The sequence below is a fragment of the Vollenhovia emeryi genome, unplaced genomic scaffold (genome assembly GCF_000949405.1).
Source record: "Vollenhovia emeryi isolate VEMERY1.0 unplaced genomic scaffold, V.emery_V1.0 DF939185.1, whole genome shotgun sequence".
Lineage (NCBI taxonomy): Eukaryota > Metazoa > Arthropoda > Insecta > Hymenoptera > Formicidae > Vollenhovia > Vollenhovia emeryi.
This window is the reverse complement of record NW_011967181.1, coordinates 656,455-683,025: the sequence shown is the minus strand read 5'-3', so window position 1 is coordinate 683,025 and position 26,571 is coordinate 656,455. Positions and strand designations below refer to the sequence as shown.

At 43.6% G+C, this 26,571-nt stretch overlaps 1 protein-coding gene across 4 annotated transcripts in view; it reads left to right on the top strand.

The window, feature by feature from the left end:
* LOC105562652 (microtubule-associated protein futsch-like) overlaps positions 1-25,745 on the top strand; it is a 36,485-nt gene extending 10,740 nt beyond the window's left edge. For all 4 annotated transcript variants that reach the window (XM_012013657.1, XM_012013656.1, XM_012013658.1 and 1 more), the window contains one exon: positions 25,661-25,745. The gene's annotated coding sequence lies outside the window, so the exon portion shown is untranslated. The remainder of the gene's footprint in view (positions 1-25,660) is intronic.
* Positions 25,746-26,571: the final 826 nt, after the last annotated feature.

Here is a 26,571-nt window from a genome sequence, read left to right as displayed (position 1 = left end):
TCTCGTGGGCGTAAATTTTAAGCGAAAGCGCGGGCGTGGGTTCGCAAAATCGGAGCACTCTCGCTTAGAGCCGCGACTGCGTCAGCGATTGTCACTCGGGGCCGCGAAACGCGGGGATATCTATCCTTGGACGAGCGGAATCGAGGCTGATGGCGCTCGCGAGGTATACGCGGCGTTATCGATGCACGCGATTTGTCAGCCGGGGGTCCCGAGGTCGACGTGACGTCGATCGTAAAGAGGTTTAAGATCGCGCTGTATAGAGCCGTTTTCTAATATCCGTTTCTACAGAGGCGACCCTAATGCGAGGCCTTTCTCCGCGAATCCTGAGGAACACGAGTCCGCGGCTCGAGATCGAAACGCGTTTGCCCGCTGCGAGACTGAATTTACGCTCTGCGTTATACCTTGCTCGAGGGAAAAGTCACTGCCGAATCTCCACGTGACTTTTATAATTTGTATAAAAGTTGACGTCGGAAATTCTTCTAATTAGATAACCGTGTCTTTTGTATCATGAAACTTTACTTGGCCACGAGATCGATGCTAAACCCTCGCATCGGCGTCAATGCAGTCGGATTTAAATAACGCCATTAAGATTGCCCTTCAATTCGTTCATTTTTATCTTGAAGATACGCCTACTTTCCGTTAAAAATTCATGGTTTTATCAATTGTCCTTTTTTTTACAAATTGAGGGATCTTTAATGGTTAGAAGAACGCGGCGTGGAACTCCTGGCTGTCGCCGTTAGGTTCACTCGCGTGTGACCTCTGACCCAAAAAAGTACATGCTCGACCGATCTCTACGGACCCTCATTGTCGTGCGTTGATTTGCTTCGGGAGGGCCGAAAATGGTTGCCCGAATGGCCGCCTTTCACCGAAAGATCAACGCTGATCAACGCTAATCACGCTTAACTCGATTCGTGTTTAGCACAATTAGATTAGGCAGTAATGAAACGTTAACTTTAATTGGGAATAATGAATCGACGTTAATTTAACGTTACCACTCGTTGGAGGCCAATATTGCAGAATTAATCGAATTATCGAACATTATCGTCAGTTAAAAGGCAACAGTTGGGGAACTTAGCGTTGACTGATAATAATTTCAGCAGCAAATTGTTAACAATTAAAATATTTCCTGTCGTAATCCTATCCGCATAATATAAATGAACGTTAAGTTAATTGCACGGAACAGCTGCTTCAGAGATTATATTTTTATTATATTTTCTTCAAGTTTCTCAAGCACGTGGCGCTGAAAAAACAAACTGCGACGCGCCGATCATTTTTATCGAGTGTCGACTGTCATAACTGGCCAGATTCGTTGACCCCTGTAATAATGGGTGCCCTTTCGCGAAAGGTCGCGCAGTTGGATTAGAGATAAAACACAGTCGCGTGTATTATTAGCCGCATTATTCCCCGCGATACCGTTAATTATCTGGACGCTTCGCCTTTGTCCATCGCGACGGTCGATCGTTCGGTAACTCCTTGACCTTCAATAAATTCACCCGGGGAGACTTTACACAGGGTCGTCGTGTAAAGGAAAAAAAGAGTGACATTTTTATTTGCGTCGCACATCCTCGACCCTTCGCAACGCTCAATAGATCGACGCGTGCGTGTATTTATAAACGCGTTTCTCAATGAAATTGAGGAAATACGCCGCTCGATGATTATGAATATTATGATGTTGGTGCATGTACGCGCCCACGCCTATTTAGAATCGTTTTTTTCTTGAAAAAATATTCGATTATGTCACCTCCTATTACTTCGTATTTTGATGGATATAGCTCTTCTCTTTAACAACGTGTTTCATAAAAAAGATAGCATTACATAATTCTGGTACTGAATAAAGTAAAATTTGTCTTGTAAAATTAAAAAAAACATACATTACATACATTCATCTGATTAAAAAATATGTACGTTTATTGCAAGACGTCAAGGTATTGCGTTCAACAATTTCCACAAGTAATTATCAACTCCGTTTTCAATTCCAAGTATTTCTACAATAAAAATTTATTTATCGCTCCGCGGAACGCTTTTAAAAGAAATAAGTAGCTTCGAAAGATCGAGGGGACGCTTTGAATTCGTTCATCAATAAAGATGCGCCACCGCGAGTTTGCACAATTTTCTCAGAATTGCATCTCGTGATTGACTCTTCTTCGCAATCAACGATGTTGCGCCTCTCGTTTCGTCATTCGGGAAAAATTCTGTTCGCGGAGCAAAATCCTGCCATCTTGTCCTCGCGTTTCCGTCACCTCGCGAAGCAGAGCCTTGAGTAGAAGCGTCTATCCGATGCCTCGAGGATCCATTGTCTTCCTACGCTCCTACGCTTGTCCTTCTACCTTCCTTCCTGCTCTCCTTTTTTTCACGCACCGGAATCGGTACCGCGGAAACAAAGAACGGCGTATATTCTCGACCGTGAAGGAGAAAACAGCGTTGCCGATAAAAAGAGAAGCAAGTCTGAATTTCCTTCAAGGCCTTAAATGTTCAATTATATGTAGAATGTTTCATAAATTTAGATAAAAGTTACCTGATAAAGAAGAGATTTAGGAGAAAAAAACTAGGACAAAATGGAAAATATCTAACTTAATTCTGCAAAAAATTCTGCAGTTATTTCGATATTTTTACTTGATAACGTTCAATTATGATTGAACTTTTTAGATAATTGTTTAGCCTGAAATATTATTAAGTTGAGCATGTATTTTCATCTGCGAAGACAGTTATTTAACAATTTTTATTTCAACAGATTCTATTTAATGTATTTTATTTCGTGAATAATGAATTCTTCTCCCTCCATCCTCTGTTTCTTTCTCTCTTTATGAGGTATCTCTATTAGAGTAACTACTCGTCACTCTGCGGCCTTGATGCAAACGAGTTTTTCCTGAATATTTTGCAATTGCAAAGCAATATCGTTTGCTACGTGATCGCAAGTGCGGCTTCCCTTCCGGCCAGCGAAGCCAGCCGGATATCGGCTCGATCGAACGAAAGTGAGTCATGCTCGTATTTTGTATGGGGTGCGTCCATGGGGGTGCGTACAACATCATTGATGACATTAATCAGCCCCCGGAGGGCGCAGCTATCCGGTGCAAACGGATCTCTCGTCATTCGACACTCGATCAATACAATAAATTGATGATGTGTGAGTCAAGAGACCCATTTTCACGATCTTACTTCTAATTAGAAAAACACAATTGTCATCTTTTATAAAAATGTTATAAAAATTGCTTGCACAGTTGGAAAATTTGTGTTTTCTTGTTAAAAAAATGCCGGTTAAAATTTTTGTGTTAAATCTTTAACACAGTCATGTGTTAATTTAACATATTGCTCTTGCGTTAATTGATCAAATGTAAAATGTAAAATCATTGAAATAACTGAAAAGAAATATTAAAACAACACAATACATATGTTCTATATTATTAGTAACAAAATGTATCTGTTAAAATTTACAGAATAAAATGTTAATTTTATTCTATATAACATAAGTCAGAGTGATTTCGAACCGTTATTTGACTTATTACATCTGTAAAATGTAAAAATTACATTTTTGAAATTTATTTTGTCATTAAAAATATGTTAATTTTACACTAAATTTGTTTCAAATTATTTTTAGATTTGCATTTATTTTGTGTTAAAATGTTAACAGAGTATTTGTGTGATTATTTAACATGTCCATATTATGTTAAATTAACACAAAAATTTGTGTGGACCGTTTGGGACATGTGATATCTGTTAAAAACACAAATTTTTCAACTGTGTGGTATTTACAGACGGAGCAATTAAGTGTCTCTAGCTTTCCGTAATCTAACCTTCGTAATCTAACTTTTAATCCGCGATACCTGTTTGAGTGGATTAAGAGAAGTATTGAACTACTATCGCAACGAGATGAAAATCGCGGAGACACTGTTGCGCTGCCAATGCAGTTCAGATTGCGATTGGAACGGCTCAAGTCTTGGACTCGAAACGCGAGCGAGCGGGACAACTGAAACGTTTGTTGGAAACGAACGGCGAAATCGTTTTGTTTTTCTGACGGACTCGGCACGACCCTTTCTACTTCGGTGTAGAGTCCGCCTAAAAATACGACACGGCTCGCTGAGAGAAACGGAATTCCCTTCGTTCTCCATTTCCTCCGGTTCGCCGTTGAGACCTGACAATCTTCGATTACTTGAATCATGAAGAGTTTCCCCATATTCTCTTTATTTTCTACACGACGTTGAATATAATAGCGTTTTACAATGTGAGAACAGTTTCGTTAAAATATCGCGTGTATATTTTTCGTTGTTAAATTTCGAAGACTAGCCCGACGGCTCGTTTAACCGGTCGGAGATTTCAATCTCTTGAAAATAAATTTCCGAAATAAATCTGCTATTCTGGGAATTGGCGTTGGAATTTGCGAAAGTGACATTTATCGAAGCTTCGACGCGCGCTAGTCGCCGGAGCGAACCATAAGGGAAAAGGGCGTCGAGAGAGAGAGAGAAAGAAATAGAACGTGGCAGAAAGCGCGAACGGACGGCAAAGAACGAAGAAAAGGAAGAAGGAGTCGGAGTAAGCGACAGTCATAGCCGAGAGTGACTAAACAGTTGAGATGATGTCGAGAGACGAAGCTGCGGCTGCAGCTCGTGGGAGCGTCGTCCGTTCTTTAATCGCCTGCTCCTCCGTTGTGCACCGCGAGCTGCAACATGGAGTGCACGCGAGGCGCATCGGAAGTCGCGCACTTTCTCTCGATTATAGATTCCCTGATAAATTTCGAGTCGATCCTTCACCATTGAAAATTTTATGGAGGCCCTAATTGCGGATGCGATTAATTAATTGGAAATTCAGAGACAACGGGAAATAATTAAGCAGGGAGATAATTGGTACTCTCATGAGTCCAATCCTTAAATTGCGCTTAAAGACTTTCGTTAGCTTGAAAAAAAAAACTTTAACATTTTCCCTATATTAGACAAATCTTTTACGAGTATCATTTTAATAACTTTATTCTGGAGATAATAAATTGAAAGTGTAATCTTTAATTCTATTTTACAGAATTTCATACAATATTTTCTGCTATGTTTCTAAAATATAATCCGAGTGTTACGGAATAAAGTTTCTCCTAGACTTGTTTAATTGTTATAAGTAGTTAAAAGATGTAGAAATCAGTGACAATCTAAAACCTCTCACATTTTCAGCGAGAAAAATTGTTGTCCGATCCTCGCCACAAGCTTCTTGTTTATCTTTCTTAACGGCATCGGTAGTGTTTTCATAGTAAACGAAAGTAAATGCCGCGTCACGGGAGAATCTTGAAATTATAAATGCATCCCGGTACGTACAGCCTCGTGTCAAAAGGATAAATTATTACGTGTAATAAGTGCACTCGCTATTTCTGCGCGTGTACGAGAGATGAAAGGAAATGAACGTGTCGGGCGCGAAAGGCAGAACGAAGTTTCCGGAAGAAATGCGAGAACTTTTTCGTTCGATAATTTTATTCTGATGTAAATTGTATACTAACTTTTCCCTAATTACGCATTATTGCGCGATTTTTATTCGCACAGCTCGGCCTCTATCTTGATCGAATTTCGCATATTTTATCACCGCGCGTTCGTTTCAGTTCGTCGCGACTCAACGCGTATATCATTCCAGACAACTCGACAATTAGCCTAATTAAAGGAAAATTTTGTTAAATTATTTAACGGTAATCTCTCTCTCTATCTTTTTTTTTCGAATATTTTACTTCACAAAGCAGTGACTTCATCGTTGCTGTTACCGTTGATTCAACTAATTCAATATTTTAGTTAGGATAACGACTATGAATAATGAAGCAGGAAACGCGAAGAAAAACCCAGCTTCCTTCCTACATTCTTATATATCTATTAATATTATCTCATTAATTCTTCTATATTTTTTTATGTGCGATTCGTGCACATGACATTATATTCTACGCTGTCATTAAACCATCATTTGTTCTTAGACTCACGTTTTCAGAGTAAAGTTGGTTTATCTATTTATATCTAGACGATAAGAAATCTTTCGTGTGTAAATACATCGTGTTTATTAGTTCATTCCGCAGCTGCGATAAATGCAATCATTTCCGGCAATTTGTACACACGATAACTCGAGTTTCTTTCCCGCAGAGGTTTCGGTCTCGCAGTTGCATTTACCGTCAGTTTTATGCGGGATTCAATCGTGTAGGCAGTAGTTAGGGCAAAGGGGGGAGGGTGGCGTGCTGGCCCGTGGACCAAGGTGATCCAGTGCGAAAGCGAGAGGCACACGCACCGAGCGAAGGAAAGATTGACAGGGGAAAAGAGAGAAAGAGACGCGAAATGCCGGTGCAAAGAACTGGGGATCACGGACGGATGATTGAGCCTCCGCGTCACGAACGAAGTGGATCGCGTCGATCGGCGAGCACAAATGTCACGGCGATCGGTCGGTCGGTCGTGGGTAGACCACGTGGAGAACGGGGAGGAGTATCTGGGCGATGAATAGCGATAATTAACGGCAATTAATAACTGGAAAAATTCGCGATGCGGCTCGGCGCGAGAAGCGCGCCGCGCGGAATCTTTAATGAGAAAAGGAACGGAGAGAAGTGACGAAATGACGAACGGACTATCATTAGTTCCAACAAACGCTCGTTTTAATTTGCAGGCGTTGAATATCATCAAGTTTTTGCGACTGTCTTTCATTCCTGGATGAATCAATCAAATTTAGATTTTACCTCTTCTTTTTCTTTTTAAAGCTAGTCTTCTTTCCAATTGCTTCTCGATTAAATTAAAAAGAGCAAAAACGCGTCATTCGTCGCAGAAATAATGAATTTAGAAAATCTTGCAAGCAGTAGTTTGTTATTTGCAACTAATATTATTATTATATAGAGCGGTTATTCGAGGTGCCTTTTTCGCGTCGGCATTGGCAGCCGATTTCTCGAAAAGCCGCCGGGCGCGAGTCCGTGACGAGCCGACCGGTCATCGAAATGGGCGTATATATACCTGTGGGAATGTATTCACGGATCCTCTCTTCGGTTGTTCAGCCAGTGGAACTGGGAGAAACTACCGGACACGTCGCGCATCTTGGGTAACCCGGCGTCATGTCGTAATACTCGCGCCGCCGTTCGAGTGCAGTCGAATGTGTACGGGTTGTATCGGGAACGATATATCTAGCATTAAGCTCCCTCGGTCCCGGTGAGAGATCGGTGTAGGCGTGTTAAGTAGACGTCGCGAAAGCTGACGATGGAAAAGCGGATCGCTCGCGATCGCGTGTAAGGCTAACGATAAAAGCTATTTGAAAATCATACGAACCGCCAATTTCGAAAGCGTTCCGAGAGTTGTTTTAGACGTCACGAGTTTTAAGAGGGTATCTTAAACTGGAATCGAGGAAACTGGATCGAGACCACGCGCGAAATGAGCGAATGAGTTATCTCGCATCTTCATTTTAAAAAAAATTTCAAAAATTTTCCCAGCTAATCAGAATTTGCTAAAAATATTTTGCTGCCTTAACTATAGGTTTCTAAACCACAGCGAACGGTTTGCTGTCGCGCCTAATAAAATAGGCACAGTAGCAAAGTGTTAGCTATCGCAACTAAATACTAGCTGTCTATATTTCACAAGTGAAATTTAGTTACCCCGCGCAGTTTTTAAGCTACGGCAGCTACTTTTTTTTGTAGTTTAGTTACTCAAAAGAAAATTGCGGCGAGTCAGAAATGAAAATTCTACTCAGTTTTTTTTGCTTTGAATTAAAACTCGCGCCACGTAGAACAAGCAGACGTGGCTGTTATTCTAAGATGCTATCATAGCACGCATAAATTGACGAATATTTTCTCCGCGCGAACACGATAAATCTCTGACAAAGACGGTAAAAAAGTTAATAGCGGCAAGACGACGATAAACGGTTGATGGTAAAGAAATGTCGTTAATTGAGAAAATATGTTATTTAGTTGTTTTTTTTATTCCAAAATTCCCAGAAGCACTTACATAAACCTATGCATTATGTACAAGCTGTTTCACGATTTTGCCGTTCCGCGGCTCGGAAAGTTTAAGGAGAGTACCCTCGGTCGTGTCCCATCGCAGCGTTTATTGCAATAACAGTAAACCAGTGGTAGAATCGGTTACTATCCCCCTCCCGATTCGTGCCGACACCGAGACGGTGCTTTTAACGATTTCGTGATGCCGGCGCGTTTACAAATTTTATAGCTGCCGTATCTCTCCCGGCGCAACCCGTTATAAGACCTGGGTGAGGGAAGCGCGCGCCGGACGATAAAGTTATGAAATTTTATTCGTACCACTGGATCGCGATTATCTCCGTTATTATCTTTTGATTATGTTGCGCAACCTGCGCCGCGCTAGCAGACGCATTACGTGCAATTATTCCGCCGAGATTACGTTCAATGGCATTAATGTACTTGAACCGGACAGAAAGAAAAGGTTCGAGGCCGCGAAAGAATTGAATCTCGCAGGTGTTACTTCAGAAGTGAGAGGCCGAGAGAGGAGAGAGAGAGAGAGCGAAGTAAAGGATCTTTTTTGGCCGAAGCATTTTCTCTCTTCGAGAGGCACTTGTTTCCCATTTACTTGAAAGTATTTAGTTTCGGCGAACGTCACCATTGACGCCAAACGAAATTCGATCGTCGTCAAGTCGCTCGCGCCCGAGATGAAAGCTCGCGTTCTCGTCAGCATCCGAGACGCGCGTACTCGTGTCGATGGTCGCGGACGGTGGTTCGTCTTTGTGGCTTCGCCGCTGTCGTCGGGATGCTCCTGCAGCGTGCAGGATGACACGGGGACAGGCCAACGGGAATCTCGGCGCGAGCAAAGACCGACCGACCGACCGCCCGCTCGCTGTTTGCGCGCCGCAGGTTGCATAACGGTCCGCGCAGCATCCAGTATGCAGTATCCGACGCCAGGAGAAAAAGGGACGCGCCGAACCGCGTATATAGGGTGTCCCCGCTTCCTCCTGCCGAGATCATTAATCGCTAATGGCAGAATCTTTGAATTCACGCTCGCAATTCTACAAAATGCCGAGGGCTTTGTCTCGCGCGACGCATTTTCGAATTCTTCCGAGAGCCAAGGCTAAATTGAAATTTCATGTATCTAAACAAGACTTGCTTGACACGTCGAAGAGCGAAAGTTTACCTGTGGATGAAAGCTCGCGGAAAGCTTCCACTCAATTGCTCCTCCGTAGAGCGAATTCGAGATTGCTCGCACTAGTTGCGCACCGAGTGCACACTAAGGCCCGTTTATAGTCAATTTTTATATTTCACTTAAATACATGTTCAGAGAACACTTAGCCAGAAAATTATCCGTACGGATGCTAGACAGATCATTTTACTGGCTAACAAGTATGTCAAGAGATATTCAAGACCATCCTTAAATATAAGAATTGACTGTAAAACAAGCCTCAGTGTGCACTCGGTGCGCACTAGTGCAAGCAACCGAATTCGCTGATACTAACTCGTAAGTTATATCGCTGCTTAGGCGTCTCGATAAGATCTTTATCCCGAGTATTTATGTCACGTTAAGAAATCTGTCATTAACGTTCGCTCCGTGAACGGAACACCCTGTATATGCGGCGTCGAGCTTGCCGATTATCATCGATCGCGCCAGGAGCTACCGCCCTGTGATTTCAAGTGCTCCACGCGGTTATTTTATCGCGAAACTTTTTAGAATTATTCTTTCTTCACGTGAGAGACCGGCGAGGTAATTAATCGCGAAAGCTTTATCTTTCGACGTGTATTCGCGCGCGGTGAAAGTCCGCGTGAAGTCTAATGGCAAATGTGCCTGCGCGTTATTAATACTCGATTTGACCTAATAATCGCGTATATAATGAATATACTCGTGCATAACACTTTGTTACACGTTGTTCCGCGCGATAACTAACTGCAGTTGCCACGCACATTACTCCATTCTGCAGTTTTTGCGCATGCCGTCGAGCCACGCGCAAAATTACAGAGCCATCTGCGCCGTAAACGGTTCGTCATCGCGAACTCGCTTACCTTGATGAGCTCAAAATTGTGCTCGCGCGCGCGCGCATTAATTTAGCAGAGACCAAGATGACGGGGCGCGATCGCTATTGAATGCGAATTGTAAGAACGGCGCGCTCATCAATTGACAACTCTCATATTGTGCTACAATAAATTGTCATTTAATATTAACACGTTCGCGACCGCTGACGTAATTTTACGTCATCTTTTCGATCTACAGGCAGACCTGTTTCAGATCTGCGGCTGACATAATTTTACGTCATTTTTAAATCTAGCTAGTTGCCGCTGACGTAATTTATGCGCTAGAATCGTCGACTTGCAAAAGTGTTAATGTTACATCAAGAAGCATAAGTTACATAAGTTTGAGAAACCGAAAAATGTAACATTTCTGAGGAATTCTTGACGATTAATAAAAATATGCTATTTGTACGTGCTGAAGTAGTTTGTAATGTTATAGAATTTTCTCAAATTGCCAGGCGATCGCGTTGTTGTGCTCGCTAATGCGTCATTTGCTTAAATCAAGGTGAAATTGCGCACCGCGGCGTGCAACTCGATAGATTCATTATAATTCACCGGCCCAGCCGACCAGAACCTCGCGACAGTTCGTTAACGTGGGAAACGGTGGCTCGCGGCATGGCGGAAGGCAAATATCACCATAGGATACTTGTCTTTTTCGGACGTAGAGGATATACTGTAAAATGACTGATTTTCAACCAACTCCACAGCCCTGACATTGACGTTTACATAATCGAATACACCCGGCAATTCTGCAATTATCCTTGCATGAATCGATAGCATAGAATTAATTAGAATGTCTGAAAATCGTAACTTAGCATCCGTATGTTCTCTTGTAGAAACGAAACGAGGGAAACGCGCGTCTGCAGGGGATCGAGATTTCGCAAATGATCAAAATTAGGGGATTGATGATCGTTAGGATGAATTCCATGAACCGATAGCCGGCTTGTTGCAGTGGTCGATGGTCAAACGGTACCACAAAAACGTGCAACGACCCCCCCCTCTCTCTCTCTTTGGCTCTCGCTCTCTGCTTCTCTTTGATCTACCTCTCGTCGTTGCGTGTTACACTCTTTGAACCTCCTTTAAGGCCTCGTCTGTTCTCTAAGGTGGGCTCTTTCCAAGGTCCGATTCGTCCGACCACAACGACTTCCTTCACGAAAGCAAACGTTGTCTCTTGTTTCCACCTCGGCTTTCCACGCAACAATATCGTTGCGGGGCGACCGAGGTGTTCGTCTCTACTTTCAATTAATCTCGCCTCGAGTACGTTGAACCACCGCGAGGACTGACTCCTCCACTTCCTCGCGACGCGCGTTGCGGCTAATATTTGACGAGATTAACGACACCTCCTCTCGAGAGATAGACGTCGTTTTATGCGTAATTTATTATGTTGTTACAGCTCTCTCGAAATCGAATGTCTCATTATTTTCACAGCGTTCATTACATCGCAAATTATTGGCGATTATTTTCTCAATTTGCTCACCTTGCACATCTTAATTGTAATTTTTTTTATCACACACATTAATATGCGGTAATAAAACGGACAACCATCTTTAACATCTTTACGTTCGGCGATATAAAATCGTTTCGTAAAACGTATCCGAACACAGCGAGGCCGAGTGAACCGTTCACACATTTTCATGCAACTATACTTTTTAGCGAAGACAGATGTCTACGTTTATTTTATTGCTCTTGATTACAATTGAAACGGTGAAGCCGTACATCCAGTCAGGACGCGTGCCTCGGATTTTTCATAAATTGCAGGATTTTCCTTTCTGTGCCACCACGGACGAATCCCGAGGCCGTTAAGCACAGAGAAACGTGCGGCAGGAATCTCCGGCATTAAATTTTCATTAGACGCAATTAAATTCGTATCACCCCGGCGACGGGGAGCTTACGAAGGGGACAAGAGAAAGGACGCAAATAAAGTCGCCGTTAAAAGTTATACCCTCGTCTCTCGTCGTTGTTAATAAAAGTGCCTGCCGGTCGCAATAAAATTTATAAAAGCGTTTCCAAATTCGCGCGATTGATCGTTCGCCGCGAATGCATAATGGCGATCCCGGTTGCTGACTGGCATAAAGGACTACGGTATTCGCGAAATGCAGATGTTACTCCGAGCAAAACTCGACGAGGAAGAGCATAAAACTTTTTATTGATTCGCGCGTGAAATGTCGGTATTAGAGTCGCTTCTCAGACGCCTTTGAAGGGAATCAAATGCATTTCCACCGAAACATGTGAAGTCGTTATATTCTTTCAAGTTTTATGATCGACAGGGAAATGTATGTACTTTGAAGACAGCAGGAATAGTAAGGGGGAAAAACGAGAATTGCGTTATGTTGTGTTTACTGCTGTTTATTCTTGTGTATTAATATTCTCCCTTTACGTGTAAAATTATTATTGTTGCGCGACTATTTACATTTCTACATTAATTAGACAGCGCTGTGTTTACAGTAAAATTATGTCATTCAAAATTCATCATTTTTTTTCACGAACTTTATTATAATGTGGATACATAGAATCATATGTGGGATTGAAAAATGTTTTCCAAGAAAAACACGTCACTTAAACATGTCAAAAACGCGCTTTATGAGTACCTCTTACGAAACTCTGGCTTTCCAATCTATTTACGTGTAACAATCTAACGTAATAGTTGACCCGCGCGATTCAAAGACTAGTTTAAAGAGGAATGAAAAGATCTCGGCTCGGCACGCAGAAGGATGAGAAGGAAAAAAGCGACGAGGATCGAGCGGGATGACTCGCGACCTCGATGATGCGCGTCCTCGACGACTTGCGTCCTTGGATCGACCAAGTTGATGATTTAACGAGCCACGTACCGCGCAATCCACGAAATCTAGATTCATTGCCGGTGATGGCACCTGCGATTACCAGGTTATATCGAGTTAAAAGGAAGTCGTGTTCTTTCAACATCTACAATTAGAAAGGACGAAATCGGCGCAGAAGTCACGCTCAGGACTGCCGGGAAATTATAGTAAATTTATAACAGAAACAATACAAAGGATGTACGGCATAATCACAGAAAACGTCGTTCTTTCGTATCTTCCAATCATTCAAACATTTCCTTTTTTAATATATAGAGGAAAGCGATTACTAAACTAAATGCCCCTTCAGCTTTATTTTTATAAGAACTGACGCGCGCTGATAATGAAGATCGATGCACGACTCCGAGCGATGCGTGGGACATTTATCAGTACCGGGCGAGCGTCATTTATTTTCTAAATATCTATTCTGCGGGACGGAAGGTAATTTATTATGCCTCGTTCACGCCGATATTCTTCACCGGAAGCCCGCAGCTGAATTAATACGCGCGGCTGAGAAATGGCGGATGGGCAACTTAGAGAAACGCCATTTGTCATCCGGTTTATCGCGCGGGTTTTCCCGCGGGGGGAAAATTATAAATGCATTTCCATTGCGCGCCGCGCCATTGTTGTATCGTAAATCGAGGCCGTACGGAGGCCTATTAAATTGCGAGGATTCAGAAAAGAAAGGATGGAAAGTTGCCGCGGTGGAAGGATCGCGTTCCTGGAGATCGGCGGCAGGTCGTTCGTTTGTCTCGCGGGCGCAATCGTCACGCAATGCGGATTACACGTTGGAAAAAAGGTGTAGCGAAAACACCTGCGTGGCCAAGTTCACACCTGCTGATACGACAGACATAAAGATCAAGTCGACAGTATTGCCCTACACTTGAAAAGGATCTGAATTCACGGTCAGAACGGTGTGTTTTTAATCATTTAAAAAAATGTACTAAAATCAGCGTCTAATCGGTGACATTTCCGCCAGTTAATCGGTTTCACCTTTTCCATTATTACGCAGCTAATCGAGCCAGCAAGCCTCTGATTCGAGAAAGCTACCGGACACGTCGTTCCGATCCCGCAGGATCATAGCGTAAATAAATGAGAAAATCGCGCGCAATTAGCGCAAAAGCGCTCGGATCTCTTGTCGTTCACGGCGGTCGCCGTCGACTGATAAGCGTGAAATCGGACAAGCGTGAAGCGGTATTACGCAAAGTGCACCACGGAAATAGTCCCGAGAAACGGCAACGACAAAAAGCGACTTTTATTCGTTTTATCACTGCTGCAAACCGCTTACATTTCCGCTTTTTGTCGCCTTTCCTACGATATTGTTACAAACCACGGTGCAGGTGTCGCGAATATTTTTCAAATTGCGAGAAAACGATCGATCGAAATAAATGAAATGGATCGAGAGAGTAATCGACTGCTGTGCGCGCGAGAGGGAAAACGCTCGAGTATTGAATCCGCGCATGCGGTGAAAACGGTCGTGTCGATTCTTCGCGCGCCTCTTCCTTTTGTTCTACAGAATACGGTCTCGTTATGTGTATCGTGAGGTTGCCTGAGTGAACCGAATCGCGGTGCTTAAATATCGGGGTCGCGGATGAAGTTTCAGCGATTCGCGATCGCGTCGCGTTGCAACGCGGGCGCTCGCAATGTTCGTCGCGTTCGTGAACGAGAGAAAAGAGAAAAAGAGATAACCGTAAATCGGCCGTAAATCATTAATGTCTTCCTGATAAGCGCAAAAAGCGGCGCGTTTGTTAACGCTCAATCGAATACGACGTTTCATCTTACACTTTACCTTTTCCGCAAGCGTGAACGCGACCGTGTGGCGAACGTTTCTCCCTGCACTTTCGTAAACTGGAATTTATAATATCGCGTGGTTGAAGAAAAATACTCGAGACTCTTTTGGGAAAATACTTGATCACGTCTATAATTAAATCTGTCTGGCTTGACGCGCGGGTGATTCAGCCTCGCGAGGCGAGAACTTGCAACGGCATAACGCGGCAGCGGCGGGGCCGCTTACACTTTTCTCTTATGTAACGTAGATCGGAGTTTCTGCTCGGTGTAGCATGCACACACAGCGGACCGCCTCCGGGGAGCAAAACCGACGGACGAGGAGGCGCATTGTCTCTCAGTCGCGTTCGGTAAACTTATTTCCTTTGTTCGCCGGACAGCCAGATGACCGGGATCCGGGACGATCCCCGAATTTCCTTCCCTGACGCGCGCGACACTCTACTAACTTTGATAATGATCGTCGAACTTTCGCTGACTTTTATACATGATATTCTTGGCATTTATGAAAGACAATTGTGCGCAACAAAATAAAAACTTTACTTTTAGATTCTCCTCCTTATTATACTTTGCAATTGTTTTAAAGTTACAGCAAATCTAAATTGCTACACAATTGGACTGTAGAAAAGTTTTAGATGTCTAACTGCATTACGTATTTATATCAATTTTAGCATTTCATTAATTATTTAATAATTATTGATTTGATTAATATCTTTTTAGAAAGGTATTATACCTAACGATTATTTTAATATCTTTTACATAAATTTGTATTCATAAAAATCGTAAAAGGTCCAAGTTTGAGCTGGCATAATGTGTTCTAATTGGCCAAACGTGTGAAACGGAAATTTAATTAACATTAATTCAATTTGGCTCGGTGTGTACAAACTACACAATGTGATAACCAGCGCATCCGTCAAAGTACATTCGTGCAATCGTAGCGCAGCGCCGTGAGGAAATGCGGTAACGCGGTATTTAATTCCCTTCCGGGCGATTAATTTTCCGAACATAAACGTCAACGTTATCTTCTGTTAAAAGCATCGCGTTACATAAGAAATTGACTCTCATGTATAAATGTATGCTCACTTACATGTAGTTATAAAATTTCAATATGCTCGTCTTATTCTTAACGTTTATCTTTAGCCGAAAATCGTAGAAGGGTCTTTAGGATATTTAAAGAATTACTTTTTGTTCGGGACATCTCTTGTGAGATGTCAGTTGAATCCGCGCGGAAAAGTGTCAAGGAAAACCGCGAGAAAAATCGGAGCAAGTCGATCGCTTCGTAACGTCATAATTCTCGCGTTTCTTATTCATCTCGCGTATTGTTGCTCGTTGTTTCTCCCTCCTTTTTTTTCTGTGTTGACTCGGGGATAGTACAAGCGCGCTCGACGAAAGTGACATCATGTTCTCCGGGCAAAGAGCCAGTTCTCATTGACTCTAATACCGGTTTCCTCGGGCCGGCCGGAGAACCTTCGTCGCGATCGTCGGGTTAGGTTGTAACCTTAGGAGAACGGGTTCACACTCCCTCTCTCATTTCTCCTTTTTCCGATTTTAATAAACGTTGGATAAGTAGCGACGATCGATGCGTCTTTCTGACAAGACACTCGATAGAGAAACGCTGCGCGTCGCTTCTAAAATTAGTCTAATTGTTATGACTCAGTATCGCAAATACAAATTAAGCCCCGTGTCACCGAGCGGTATGCGTTTCGCGGCTCGGAAGTGAGAAATCAATTTATTTTAACAAATTAATAAAATTCGCAAGGCTCTCATGTGATAAACACAAATTCGAAAAAATATACAAATTTCAAGTATAAACCTATATTTGTGAACGTCAGACGTTAAACTAAGAATTATCGATCTTTAGTCTTTATTCCTTCGAATTTGCGTTTTTCAATTTATTTCACGTGGCAGTCTCTCGGTTATTGGACAGGATACGGGTATACAGTACAGGATGCTCCAGAATGATTAATTTCCTTAATTACGGTTTCTTTACCTAATTTACAGCGCGCTGTTCTTTAAAATCTTCCTTCCATCGCATCTCTTCTTCTTTTCGCCATGAGATACGGGAAAAGGCTCTCACCTTTCACCCGAAGTAACTGTACAATGTAGAGAAGTCAAGGAACGGACTACAGCACACCGATAGAAGCGAGCAGACGCCGTAATCAGCCGCGGTTCGGCTACGTGTCGGCGAATGCATAGAGTAACTGATAACGCTAATAACGGCATCGCCACAAACACGTTGCATGCAGTCGAGAAAAAGCGATGCCACGGCTCTGCCAACTAATTGCGCGGTATCAGAATTAGCGAGTAACCTGGCAACCGGTCGTCCGCTTTAGATATTGTCTTACACTCAATGTAAATCTCTTATAAGTTACGGAATCAATCTCCCCGTTACTTTTCCAGCAATTCCCAGTAAACTCCTTAGAAACTAATCGTAACATCTGTTTCTTACACGGAAAGACCGGCTAATAACTAAAATTAAAATTAATGAAATATGGCTCAAATGTGATAGACACAAATTTGAAGGAATAAAGGACTAAGAGCCGCGACAGGGTGTTAGTGTCTAAAATTAAAATGTTGCCGTATAAATAGTAGGGGCATCTACATTGTTTCGTGTTGCAACATTGACTAAGTCTGCTGCACAAAATGCATACAGTTGTCTCCACTACTTGTCACACCAATGTGGGTTTGACAACCACAGATATAGCTGTCCCAAATATTTATTGGGGTTGTGCCAACCCTAATTAGACATGTGGTAACCATATCGGTCTCTCCGTGTATCTATTTCTTAAATAATTATCTTCATAAAATAATTCATTAATGTAAATCATGTTAGATTGCTTGCTTATCGTTTATCCAATTTTTAAGGGTCGCGTACTCTAAAGTTTTTGGAGTGAAAATAGAACCATAGAGTGAATCACCAAGAGATTTAAAGACACTGTGTCTACTATTGGTTCGAAAATACTAATGTCGATTCTGATAACTTTTCGCCACGTAATTAACGCGACAAACCGTTTCGTTATAATGGAACATAGAAATAAACATTCAACGATGAGAAAGAAATCGCAATACAATAAAACGCGATGAGAATCCTAGTGAGTTCGTCGGAGTGCACCGGGAAAGTAACGCCGGCCGAGCAATTATCGTTGTTTATGAATGATAAATTCTTAATGGGAGACTTAGCATTTTATATTGAAAATTAGAGAAGTATAAAAACTAGAATCAAGTGTCACCGAATTTCCGCTAAGGTAAAGTCGAATTAGGAGGAGGACGATTTGGCAATTCTCTTACGGTAACAAGATCATTAGCCGCGATACTTTTTCCCGCCGCAAATTGCGTCTTCTTACGAAACCTTACCGGCTACCGTACGGATCGTTAGTTTCGAAGTCGACGCGTGCAAAAATCTCGAGGGACCGACGTATCCTCGGACGAACTTGCGCGCGGGGAACGACAGAAGCTGCGGAAAGGAAGAAAAGGATGATTTTACGTAAGAAATCGGTTCGCTGCTTTCGTTTATCATGAAATGCGCGCCTCAGCCGTTCACCGCGGAAGCGAATCCACTTGGAAATCCAACTTCGAGCGGCCGTCTGGCTGTATCGAAAGACCAACTGAGAAGCGCGGGCGCGAGATCGTGGAAACGCCGATAAAGATCCATGCACGCGATCCGAGACAACGAAACGTGTCTGAACTTTTTTCCTTCGCGCAGGAACGCGTTCAGCTACAGCGAGATAAAAATGCCGAGTCTTCTTTCGCACGGTGTGATTCACTTCGGGTTTCACGTTAGACGAATGATTTATTTATCGCCGAAGGATTTTCAACGGCGATATCACTCGCCTTTTTGTAGTAACGCGTGGAAAATTAATGAACTTAATTTCGAGATTAGATTTCTTTCCAACTTTTAAAGAGAAATCAGCCAAAAGAAAAGAGAAAACCGCCCCGCTCTTGCACGTAAATTAACCTCTCGAGGCCAGTTTGCGAGTCCGCTGCTGTTTTACTTACGCATCGCACATCTCTCCGCGCCCTTCTGTCTTTTTCTTTCAATCAGCTGATCAGACTTGCGGATAATTCCGCGTGAGAAATGCAACCGCAACCGGCAACAATCGGGCGCTTCGTTTTTCTTTTTCGACTCGGTAACCCAGTGATGCGTGACCTTTCTCACACGAGGGGCCCCATTCAGCTTCAGTTACCGCAGGCCTGATGCATCCCGATCGTGGAAACTGCGGCTGCCGGATAAGATCTCGCGCGCCGGTTGCGCGCGATTTGCGCGTCCGGTGCAGAGACGCGCGTTTTACCCACTTCTGTCTCTCCCGTGCGTTTTCGCCCCCGCGGCTAATCGTGGCATATCGAGCGCGTCAAGATGAAAGCCTGTTAACCTGATTAACATAGAAAGGAAGATTTGCATGCGTACAATGTGAGTTACGAGAAGCAGCTCCGGCGATACCGTCCTTTTACTACGTCCTGACTCACTGGGTCAAGATTTTTCCTCGTTCTTAGCCCTTTCCGGCATCGTATTAACAAAGAAATACCTAAGTCGTAATATTCGCGAACATGTTTGAGCGATTAATTGCACGGAAAGACCGGCTAAGGCAGAAATGACTGAAATTAAAATGTTGCCGTATAAATAGTAGGTGCATCCACATTGTTTTGTGTTGCATCATTCACTTAGTTTGCTGCACAAAACGCATATAGTTATCTCCACTACTTATCATTCCAATGTGGTCTCTTTATCTCTAGTTTATTCAGTAAACTAAAATAAGTAAGCGAGAAAGATTTCCAGTGCGGGCCCGAATAGCACAGTTGGAAGAGCATTCGCCCGGCAAGCGGGTGGTCCCAGGTTCGAATCCTGGTCTAGTTGTAGCCCGGTGTTTTTCTCGCCGTGTGGTACACAGAGCAAAATTTGAAGAACAATTACTACGGCTAAGAGTTTTCAACGGGTTAGCGAACGAGTCAAAGGATACGAAGCATACACTGAAAAAAATTTCTGGTTGAATATGGACGAATCAGATAATTCCTTTAGGATTTACCAGAATTCCTGTAATCCTACAGAAATTCTGGTAAATCCTAAAGGAATTCTGGTAAATCCTAAAGGAATTATCTGATTCGTCCATATTCAACCAGAAATTTTTTTCAGTGTACCAAACAACAAATTGTGTATAGTGCCATGTGGATAATGTCTCGAAATTTTGTCACACAGATATATAGTAATAAATAGGAATGTATCTTCGTCTTCTGGAACTATCAAATCTGGAAATGCTTAGTCGCGAAGTGCCATCGATTATATAATTTATCGATTAGTCCAAATTATTAGTAAGTATTTCCCAGTTTTTAGCGCCCGTAAATACGGAAAATCATGTTCCACGGCGGACGCATCGTATCGCGATCGTGCCTCGTTCTTCGCGCGAGCATGTCGCGATCGAGACACGAGAGCGTGGGTGCATCGCGAATAAGCGTGTCGAGAAGGGGCCTCTCGTTGATCGAAGTGAAAGTCGCAGGTCGGCGCGGCTCAGCACGGCGACGCGTTCAGTCTTGCCACGATCTTCGCAGCAAGTGTTTCGCGTTGGGTTCCGACCTGCGGTTATTAGTCGAGTCTTGAAACGTTGCCGACGATGCAACATTTTTGCGGGAAAATGTACGAAGCGGTGCGATGTGTGACGTGCTTGTGACACCCCTGGATCAAAACGCTCCTCGATTGGATTGGACGGTTCGATTGAAAGGTGCGACTGGTTGAAACTGATGTCGTTGATTATTTCGTCTGGTAGATCATCGCTAAACTAAAATCAGGAATTTGAGTTTATACATCTATTTTTGGATAACCGGAATCAATGTCTGTTCGACAAAAATTTCACCTACCGAATGGTAAACTACGACATCAAATCAGAGAAATCAAAATTTTCAAGTAAAAATAGATTTAGTGTCTGATTTGATTCTCAAGGTGTCCGAAACGAATAAAAAAATAAAAAGATAGCGTCCGATTAAATTTTTGTTAAGAAGAGAAATTGATTTCACGATTTTATTCCTTTTATTCTGCACGGAAAAAAGATTTCAGCGAGAAATACGATTTACTGTATTGTAACGTCATGAAATGCTCGAAGGGCACAGTCTCTTTGTGAAAAAGTATTTTCCTTGAATTCGAACCGTGCGCGTATGATTTTCTCGATACACGAAGGCTATACGAATGAAACGATCGATCACACGAACGTGTACTACGTGGTACTTCATACATCTTTCATGTAGGACGTCTTATATACATGTACGTATATATACGCGCGTAGCTCCGTTATTATTATATTAATTACTACAACGTGTAAGAATATATAACGCTTACAATGGTTAACAGTTGAACGTACTTATATTATCATTTTTCACTCAAAATTACGTTTTTCATCGTGACACTTTTGAGCTTTTGTCTATGCATACAAATGTCACAACTGCTTAAAAGAATATTTTCTACATTACACGCAACAATTGAAATGCCATTTGTAATTTGAAAAGTTAGTACAATTCTATGAAATCGTAATTTTAATATTACAATCAAATGGATTCCAATATTCAAGAGGCGAAATAAAATTTTTGTTATTCAGTAGGACGACAGTAATAGCAAACTTTGGTTACATATAAAACGACATTTTATTAAATAGTTGAAGAAGTTGAAGAGGATTGAGACCGGGCATCTCGGGCGATCGTTTCCGCAAATTATAGATCGAGGGGATCGCCGCCGATGGCGAAGAGGATAGGAATAACAGTTATCCTGCATTCTCCGGTCGTTAATTTCTCGCGCCGGACGGCCGTAACGTCGTTATGAATTCGTAACGATGCTGTCGATCGCGGCGTGACACGAAAATTCGTAGTCGCCAGTAGCGGACAGAGTGGTAGGACCGGTCGCGCCGGCAAGTAGTCATCCTCTGTTGTCGTCCGACGATTTAATTGGCCGCGTTAAATGCCGATCGCGAAGCATCGGTGTCTTGTTGGAAATTGATGGGATTCTTCACGGTAAACACCGCAATTGATATTCGTCGTTCCAACAAAATGAAGCTGATGCGCGAATAATGCTTTATTCCGCGGCAATGCGGCAGGAAAATTGAACGATCCTCTCGGGACTCGCTGTCAGTGAAGTTATGTTACCTTCCTCTGCGATAATGGAGACTAATATTGTTAAAATTGTTGATTTAACGCAGGACACGACTGTAAAAAGACAATGAAAGGTTCCAAGCTCGACAGGCTGGACCGAGTTACGTCTGTAAAAACCGCACCGAGAGATATTATTCCCTCGTGAAAGGCTTAACCTCGGGCTCTTGTGTGCTTACGATAACGGAGATATTACCGACCTCGCTTGAACACGCGTATTTGTAGTCGTTGGTGCGAATCTGTCGAAGACACACCGGAAAAGTTATTACTCGAGGTCTCTCTGGGCGACTCAGCTGACTAAAGCGAGGTGGAAACACCGGTGAGATGTTATAAAGTTGGAACACTCCATTTTTTAGAATTATACTTCAATGGTTGATAGACGGAGGGAATTTTCTCTTAAAATTTACCATGGCATTTTGAAGAAGTCTATGAGAGTTTTCTGAGCACATTTCACTAGTAAACTGGAAATGCCGTGTTATCCCACGATTACACGATTTTCAGGATGAGTTTCGAGAGAAAATTCTCTTCGTGTAGAGTTGGATGGGGGTGAAGGTAAATATCGAAGAGATATGAATTTCTAAAAATGGCGTTTTAAAGAGCGAGCTCTCTCTCCTCTTCCACTTTTTCTCTCATTCTTACCTCCTCTCTTTTATTAGCCGAGATGAAGTTCAAACCAGCAAGTTTGAGAATTGCAAGGCGACTCGAATTAGATATAAATGTCTCGTCTTTCGCAACGCGCGACGCGAGACCGGCTCGTCCAGATCCACGAGAATTCAGATCTTGATTACGCGAACGGCCGCCGCGTTTCCAGGTCAATACGCTCGTAGGATGCGCGATGCGGGAAATATTGATGCACGCGTCGCGACGCGACGCGACGGACGCGTCGCTCGTAGAGAAGGCGAATCGATACGCGGCGCGCGCCCGTTCTCCACGTCCTGCCCGCTTCGGTCTACCATGCGTGAAGGCACCGGCGGCCTTACGGTACATCGTAGCCCGTCGCTGCGTTATGGGCACCATGCCTAGCCCCGTGGGCGTGCGGGAGGTTATTGTACCGAAATCTCTCCAGACGCATCGTCTCCCAGAATAATCTTCGAGACGCTCGCCGGTGCTCGCCTCTGCCCTCGGTATCTTCGCCGAGAGGAGATGAGAAACCACGCTAAACGGCGAACTTTCAAAACGGTTTCAAGTCCTATTTTTAAGGGGAGCGCGCTAGTAAGACCGTCTACGCGGGTTTTTTTTTGTAGCTTCACGTATACCTAACTTTGTCTCAATTTTCATCGGTGTTTGAAGATAGCAATTCATAATCGTTGATCGACTGAGATCCCTAGTTATTAGCTTTCGTCATCGCTATTTTCTCGGCTGATTTATATGGAAATCATAGGATTAGGACAATAAGTGTTTCTGCGGCTACAAAGTTGGAGCTGCGCTCGAATCCTTGGATCGTGTTTACTAGGCGTCGTGGCGGCTGACCGAACGTAACGCTCATATATATACATCGTTAGATAACAGAGCCAGCGCGAAGGGAACGTGAAAGGTCTCTGGTTCACGGCGTGGCGACCGGTATCTCGCCGTATCGTTCGTTTCGTCGCGGCGAGTCGGTTCTGGTTGCCAAGCGGCGGCGGCTACCCAGGTGAAGCGAGAGAGAGAGAGGACCGTGTTCCTCGCCTCCTCGTTGCCCAACCACCTCGATTGTGGTCGCGTACGACGATTACAGTGGCGGAGAATACGCGTTACGAAGAGTACAGGCGCGACACACCCGCATCTCTCGGCGGCACCTTTTTGATCTCTTTTGAGAATCAATTCAAACCAATTGGTTCCTTAGCATCCTTTTGTCGAGGACCCAGGCGTACAGTGCTTCGGCGAATTTTAAATTGAACTGAAATTCACCTTACAATTCCCTGTCGTTAAAGCGAGAACGTGGATGAAACACCTTGCGCGCACGCCCTCGGATGAAATGGACGACGAGCGTAATCGAGCGAGTATCGCGATAAATACTCGGGGGGGAAAATGCACGGCACGTCGACGCGTGCAATTTCCCAAGATGCGGAGCAAGGCCTGAACCACCAAGTGACTCACGCGCAACAAGAAAAATCATGGCAGTGACATTGATCTGACTTATGGTCCCTCTGACACAACGTCGGGGGAGAGCCGCTTAAATTTATATCGCGGATGAATCACGGCCAGCATGATGAATCCAATTTATCTGCAGTCAAGTGCATCATAAGCTCCCTCAAAATCTTTTATCTGGCTGGCTAGTGTCGGCCGCGTTAAATCGACATCCCGATAATTGGGTATCCTGATGACGCCTGGGAGAAAGAATTGTTTTCCCGACGTTCACCTTACGTCCAGGTTGACGGCGCGCCATTCCAATTAGACATTCGTAGATGAAATGAAACCGCCTCTTCGTCGTTCGCTTCGTTTTGTTCCACCTCGGGTGGCCCCGTGGAGCCCCGGAGGGTTCTCGTTCGCTCGAAAACAGGGCCTCTCGTTTACGGCCCGTGGGTCGCAGGTCGCGGCTGACTGGCTCACAATGCGCGATCCCGGTTGCCGTATGCAGATATCCGGGCGGCCTTTTTTCTCCTCTCGTAAACGAGTTCTCCGTCGAACCGGAAAACGCAACGCGCGCCGTCGCGCTGGTCCATACGTTGCGACGGAAAACTGGAGAACGGTCGGCCGAGCGCTGGGCGGCCGAAGATAAATCGCCACCGTCAGCCACCGGCTGCCTGCGCGCGTTGCGAAATAATATTTTAAGTATGCAAGTTGCATACGTGAGTCGGTGCTCGAACAATTGCGACTTCAAATCAGCTCATCGACGCGGCGACGGTCCATATGGCAGAAGAGACTTTTGCGCACACCCGGAAAAAAGATTTAGTTAGATTAAACAAATGAGATACGTTGAAATCACGTTTTTTTTTACAATTATATACTATTGTAATTCATTGAATTACTTTCACCGTTATGTCAATTCCGCCGAAGATGAACCCGAAGAAGAGGTCCGAAACGTTCGCATTTTTGTAATTTGATTTTTTTTACCTTTTAATTCAAATATATTCTGTATCGCGCGCGCGTCTTTCTTATTTGACTCTAATGGCCTTTTGATTTAAATGATGTTTTTTTGAATCTACTAAATTTTTATTCACTTCTACTGGAACATTGAGATTTCAAGAAATACATACAAATCCTCTTAGGAATTCTAGTCTCGTTGAAATACAATTTTGGTTGAGGTAAAGAAATAATTTTTGTGAAATTAAGTAAAAGTCTAGCAAGGTCAAAATTCATACAAACCTTTTTCCGGGTGCACGCTCGTGGGTCCAGCTCGCGCATTTCGGCTCGTGTCAGTTTTGGAGATTTAATCGCGAGATAAAAATACAAGCCGCAGCTATAATGGCTTGACGATTTCGTAAACGGTCTTTCGAAGTGACTAATTTTTATTTTTACCCAATTAATTCGGATATATTGGAAGTGATTTAAGGAAATGAAAAGGCACACTGTTTGTAGATTTTTGCTGGAAAAAGGAAGTACAGAAAAGACAACGAGACAGGAAAGATCGTAAATCTTGAACTTCCAAGGGAATACGAAATATCATTGTAAGCACGGATTATAAAGCTGGAAGAACAAACCCCCGATAACATCAAAGATTCACGACACTCAGGATGTAGTGCCAGCGCGAGGATACGATCATCTCGGTCGAATTCTCGTGGGCCGGTACTACACTCGAGCTGTTATAAATAAAACCGAGACTCCTCGTGGCGGAGGAAAGCACGGCGGAGAAGGAAAACGTGGGCGCGCGATCGCCGATATCGATCGCAGGGATCGGCCGCGAACAAGCCCGAAACTCTCGAATCGCACGAACTTTATTATTTCATGGCGCGATATTTCTTCGTAGACGCACCACCACAGCGTAGCGAAGTTTCTTTCCGCAATATTATCGTCAAATTTACTCAGTCGCTTTTATTTAATTTCGCATCGATATATGCTAATTGTATCTTTCGGATCTTTTCAGGAGAGGAAATCGCAAAGAAGGGCAGCTCGAGGGTGATTCTTGCCATCCGAAGTCACCCCTGCCATTCACACGAGCCGAAATCGCCATGGCGCGACAGCAGACCGTGGACCGGAACATCCCCCATCTGCGGGACATTTTCGGCTTCGGCAGCAAATGGGAGAACGCTCGCGGCCAGGCCGAGGACAAGGCGCCCGGTCACGATAGCGCCGTGTCGGTGGGCTCGACGTCCGGCGAGGAGGAGAGCCCGAAGAACAGCAAGAAGAAGAAGTCGCGCCGCCGCGACAATAGCAAGACGCTGACGGAGAGCGACGTGAAGCACCTGGAGCGGCATCTCTCAATGAAGAAGACCATACGCAAGAAGATCATGCGCGACCTGCAGCAGGCCTTCGTCGAGGACCCGAATGAGTTCCGCGTGGACGACATACCGCCGGAGCAGCTCAAGGCGGAGATCAATATGCAGAGTCTGAGCTTCGGCACGCCGTCCCAAAAGCAGGGGCGCACACGTGGCAATGCTGAGAGCACGTTCCTCGACATGCTGCGCGGTGGCGGTGAGATATCTTTTATTTTTCTTAAAATTGATCCCTGAATGACAGTCATATTTTTAGCGGTAATAAGCCACTACTTAGAGCGTTCCTTTATTTCCAATTGCTTCAAGATCTCTTCGGGGTGTGATTAAAAGATAATTTATTACAATTTAGTATATCTCGTCTTAAGATCTCAGAGCGAATGACTTTGTATTTAAACATCATCGGAATTTATATAACTTCTTTAAGAAGATATTGTAATATTTCGTTAAGAAAAAGAAATGAATATTTCCCAAGTCTCTGAGAACTGACTATCAAAAATCAAATTGGATGCAAAGAGTAAATTTGTACAAAATAAGATCTACACAAATTTTGTATCTCAAGTTT